The following is a 6,182-nucleotide window of genomic DNA, read 5'->3' on the forward strand; positions in this document are numbered from 1 at the left end:
ATTTAAGCTGACGAAGATCTAGATGCAGGGCCAATTAAGTACTAGGGAATTGAGGAGGTATAAGGTTGATCTAGTGGTGAAAGAAGAAGGAAAGGGAGGAAAAGCCATAGGTTTGAATCTCCGGTTAATAAAAAACTAACATCTGATATTTATCGACAAAAAGAGTACTAGAGAATTAAATTCCGTTTCAAGTAGTTTATTCAAACATTTGAATTGGAGCACTTGTTATTTAAAAGCTTTTTTTTTAGGCAAGTTTATGCAAATTACTAAAGCTCTTCATCAGTCACAACTAACCTAGTCATAATGGTTAAAAGCATTAAGTTCTGATTTTCTTATTGAACCATGTTCATAAATCAAAAGTTTAAATTAACAGTTATTTACTTATATTGATACTATAGATTATAACTTTATATTACAAATTAAAGGTTAAATCATAATTTTGATCTCTCTTTAATCCCAAATCCACAATTTTGAAATTCTTATTTTTTTTTCATGATTTTGATCTCCCTGATTTAGAAAATGTCATTTTGGTCAAATTTTCAATTTTGCTTGTTTTAATTTATTTGTAGTGGTCTAGTTGAATTCTAGATCTAACATATTAACTTAAAATACCATTAAAAAATAATTAATTAAAATCTAAAAAACAAACAAAATAAAATATGAAAATGATGAATTTGACTAAAATTGTGAATTTCTTATAATAGGGGACTAGAATCTAAACTAAAAAGGAATTCAAAAGTTTGTGGTTATTTTGAAGGCTAAATTACAATTTTGGTATCCCACTAATTCTTTATATGTAATTTTGTTCTCCTAATTTTTCTTTTCATGGATCAACAATTTCAAGGACTAAATTAATGAATACAAAAATTATTCAAATCAAATTAACTTTTATATGCTATGGAACTAACAAATGGAGCGGGTGGGCCGGTGTTGGTATTAGGGCATTTCTATCATGCACTTTTACTATTGTATCATATACTCCCATTGCATTTTAGAAAGTTTATTCCAAAATGTAAATTTATATTTTGAAATTAGTTTTTCTGAATGAAATGAAATCTGCCCGATGTAATAATAAGGCATAGGATACAATAGCTTACTTTCTAAAATCTAAGTTTACATTCTAAAATGGGTTTTCTAAAATGAAATGAGGGTGTTGCGTTGGGCACCCAACAACGTGGGTGAAAGGGCTAAAATGCACTTCACCCTTTCTTATAAAAGCCTAAAGTGACTCATCTGTACGAGCCATTATTCATTCTCCTGCGCCGCTTTCTTCTTCTTATTTGTTGCTTCTTCTTCCTCTTTTCTTCGGCAGTGCTTCTTCTTCCTCTTTTCTCCGACAATGCTTCTTCTTCCTCTTTTCTTCGAGGGTGGTTGGCTTGGTTCGTGGTCCTTCGTTGTTGTTGTGGTCCTTTCGTCTTCTTGGTGGGTCGTGATCCGTTATTGGTGAATGTTCTTCCTTTTGTCTTCTTGATCACCTTCGAGGTTAGTGAATCCTTCTCCATATGTTCAAGCATTGTATTGTTGTGTTTTGGTTTGTGTTGTTTGTGTGCGCCGCTAGTTCTTCGTTTCTGTCGTTCATGGCTTTTTTTTTTTTGTAAAAACCCATACGAATTGTCAATCCATATGTTTTTTTATATAAAAAAAAAATCGAATGCATTTATACAATGGTTTTGTTGGATTGTAAATTTATTCTGTGATTTATTTGTTGTTTGTTATGTTTTAGTAATTTTTTTGAATTGTTAATTTACTATTTGCCAGTAGTATTTTGTAGTAGTCAGCAGAGGTTATTTAGTTAGTTTGAAATAGATAGGTTGAAAAAATGGATAGGTGGAAAAAATTGAAAAACTATAAACACTTGATTCGTTAGTTTAAAATAATTTTAAAATTGATTTAAAGTAAAATTTATAATATTTTAAATTGATAGTTAGTTAAAAATAATGATTGAAAGCGAATTTAAATTTTTGTTTAAATTTTTAGTTAACTATTAAAAATTATTGAAAACAAAATTTAAAATATTTCAAAATGTTAGATAGTTAAAAAATGATTGGAAGAGAATTTTAATTTTTTTAAATGGTTAATTATTTATAATAATTGATTGAAAAAAATTAAAATATTAGAAAATATTAGTTAGTCAAAAAAATATTGAAAACATATTTTAAAAAAGTTTTAAATTGTTAGTTATTTTTAGAAAATGAGTTTTTAGGAAATGAGCGAAAACTAAATTGAAGATATTTTAAGATGTTAGTAAAAAAATAATTGAAAGCCAGTTATAAAAAAAGTTACAGTTTGTAACAAAATAAAAAAAAATTGAAAGTTTTAGTTAAAAATATGGTTGAAAGAAAATTTTAAAAAAATTTAAAAATCTTAGTTATTTCTATTAAGTGATTGAAAATAAAATTTAAGATATTTTAAATTGTTAGTTAGTAAAAAAAAAGAGTGGAAACAAAATTATTTGAAATTGTTAGTTATTTTTAAAAACTGATTGAAAACAAAATTTAAAATATATAAAAATGTAAGTTAGTTTAAAAAAATTGAAACCATATTTTTAAAAATTATAAAATTGGTATTTATTTTTAGGAAATGATTGAAAAAAAAATTAAAATATTTAAAAAAGTTAGTTAGTTTTAAAAAAAAATATTGAAACCATATTTTTAAAAATTATAAAATTGGTATTTTTTTTAGGAAATGATTGAAAACAAAATTTAAAATATTTAAAAATGTTAGTTTAAAAAAATAGATTGAAACCATATTTTTAAAAATCATAAAATTGGTAGTTATTTTTAGAAAATGATTGAAAACAAAATTTAAAATATTTAAAAATGTTAGTTTAAAAAAAATATTGAAACCATATTTTTAAAAATTATAAAATTGGTACTTATTTTAAGAAAATGATTGAAAACAAAATTTAAAATATTTAAAAATGTTAGTTAGTTTTAAAAAAAGATTGAAGCCATATTTTTAAAAATTATAAAATTGGTAGTTATTTTTAGAAAATGATTGAAAACAAAATTAAAATATTTAAAAAAGTTAGTTAGTTTTAAAAAAAAAAATTGAAACCATTTTTTTAAAAATTATAAATTTGTTAGTTATTTTTAGAAAATGATTGAAAACGAAATTTAAAAATATTTAAAATATTTTGAAATTTTTATTTATTTTTAGAGAATGATTGAAAACTAAATTGAAAATATTTTAAGATGTTAGTTAGTAAAACAGATGATTGAAAGGCAATTATAAAAAAAAATAAAATTTGAAATTATTTTAAAAAATGATTGAAATCAAAATTATTAATATTTGAAAATGTTAGTTAAAAAAATGGTTGAAAGCAAATTTTTAAAAAAATTAAAAATGTTAGTTATTTGTAATACATGATTGAAAAGAAAATTTAAGATATTTAAAATGTTAGTTAGTTTAAAAAAAATATTATGCAAATAATGGTCAGAACTAGAGGTCTTGGTCGGGCTTTAGGCATAAGGAAATTAGTAGTTTTCATTTGCCCGTCGGAGAGGTGACTATCACCTTGAATGACGTCGCGTCGTTGCTACGTCTGCCTATCATAGGGGCGTTTTACAGCTTCGAGCAACTTCATGTCGACGACGCTGTCAATATGTTGGTGGAATTACTCGAGGTCAGCGCTGCAGAGGCGAGAACAGAGACGATTCAGTGTCATGACTCTTATTCGACTATCGTGGCTGTGAGACGTGTACCAAATGAAGATCGAGGCATCTCACTGGACTGTAGCAGCCCAAGCATATTTGTTGCATCTACTTGGATGCACACTCTTTGCTAACAAGAATGCCATACTCGTGCACGTGGTATTCTTGGATGGATTGCATGACTTCACGCAGAGTGGGAATTACGCTTGGGGCGCTGCTGCACTTGTGCACATATATGATAATTTAAATAAGGCGTCAAAGAGCACGACGAGGCAGCTTGTAGGATATATCACTCTGTTACAGGTTAGTTATGATGTTACGATTTTTTTTTCATTGGAGTTGAATATTATATGTTGCCGCATATTTTAATGAATATGTTTCTGTCATATTTAGTGTTAGGTCTACAAGCATTTCCCGTCCGTTAGGTCTACAAGCATTTCCCGTCCGTTGGTTCCGTCTACAAGCATCGCGTGCATGTCGATAGACCTCTGGTAAGGCACTGCCCGTTTCCATGTATCGCAGGCGTCTGGACAGACTGACCCTTGACGTGGTGTGTTGGATTCCATATGGTGACCACCGTTCATTTAGAGAATTTGAGTTCATCTCATTATTTTCCGATCATCTCAGATGGGGTCCCTTGACGGTCATTCACCGATCGACAAGGGTTGTACGACAATTTGGATACATCCAGACTATTCCATCACATCCTACTGCGTCTTCGGTCTCTGTTGAAGAAATGGATGATAGATGGATGCAGTTCAGTGACTACATTACACATGTAGGGCAAATCTGTGTAGTGTCTGGCCAGTGTTCGTCGGATTACATGGATTGGTTCTACATGATTTTGAACCCATTCATGAGTCTGACACAGCCAGGGGTTCCTCATAGAGTTCCACCGGTTCAACAATATGACACATTTGTTGAACCAGATGTGCAACACCTGATGAGGCATACGTTGATGTGCATCATCTTTGACATGCAGTGGTAATATATTTTTTGGTATTTGTGTTTGTTGTTTTCTTTTGTATTTTATTACTAAAAATTGTTGTGTTTGTTTTTCTTTTCACTTGCCAGGATGGTTTTGTAGCAATTGCTAATAAGTTGGAGAGGCTACTAAACTTGAGGATCCTGACCGAAGGAACAGAAGCCTATACTGTTGCTGAAGAATGTTTGGGCATCCCAAGAAGCTATATTAGCCAACCAACTGTAGGTCACAGATCGAGGCGTATGCGGCGTACCAACAATCATTGAAGTTGTTTTTTTTTTGCCTTATATATGTCATTTATAATTTTTTGGATGTTTTATTTATTTGATACATTTATGTATTGATAGTAACATTTGGCTATTTATTTGGTACATTTTTAATTTTTTCGATAATTTATTTATTTGGTACATTTATGTATGGACACGTTTTTAATTATGCGATATAAATTTTTTTCATTTGTTTATCGTTAATCAACTGTTAATGTAGCTTTGAGGAATAAATTAATTCGTGCAACAAAAATAAAGCATGTAGCATCATAAATCGTTCTCAAAGTTGACAACACACTGTGAATTGCATGCGTATTTTTTAAAAAATGAATACACGTACGTACTGGCATAGAAATGACTACTCAGTTGTTTTAGTTCTGTTAGTAGCAATGCATGTCTGGTGCAAAATTAAAGCATGACACAACATTGTTGTACTTGACAACACATAGACAAATTTGCACGTGTCTATTTTTTAAAAAAAAATAATACAAACAGTCTCGTGAACACCATCTATATATACCACACCAATACTCTAAAAAATCATACATTCTCACCTAATCCAACTTTAGAAACCAAATTTTACAACAAACTATGGCATTTTTGGGAGAAACAAGCAGTCAGACCATTGTCAACTCCAGATTAACTTTTATTTTTCCAAATGGATCAATTATTCACAACGAATATGGTGTTTATTTCCAAAGTTCCACTTCAATACCCATTCGAGTACCTAACGATTGTGATTTTGAAACGCTAAAAAGCAGAATGCACAATACCTTTCAACTAACCGACGATCAATATTTGGATGAAATTTACTACTGGCAGTCATTCACATATGCAGGTAACCAATTTGGCTTTCAATCTATGCAATTGAAAAATGATGATGATGTTAACACAATGTTAATGTGAAATGATCAATACTCATGTGTTGATCCGATTGAGTTATTACGCACCATTGGTAGAACACCGAATGGTATATTAAACTTACTTCAAGCCACTATGACCCCTACTCATGATGTCCTGCTATATTACAACGGGAGGTGGAACATGCCACGTCAACATGACTTTGTCGGTTACTCGTTCACAAGAAAAAATCCAAAAAGATTTGACATTCCTTCGGGATGTATCATCGATGGAGTGAAGGATGTAATCAAGAAAGTTGCATCTCAAGGGATTCCCCCTTATAATATTCATGAATCACAAACGGTAAGACGATTGTTTTTTCGACAACTAGGTCATTCTGAGTATTCAGACAAAGTTATCAAATTTGAAGTTATTGAG

Source organism: Glycine max, chromosome 11, assembly GCF_000004515.6.
Source record: "Glycine max cultivar Williams 82 chromosome 11, Glycine_max_v4.0, whole genome shotgun sequence".
Taxonomy (NCBI): domain Eukaryota; kingdom Viridiplantae; phylum Streptophyta; class Magnoliopsida; order Fabales; family Fabaceae; genus Glycine; species Glycine max.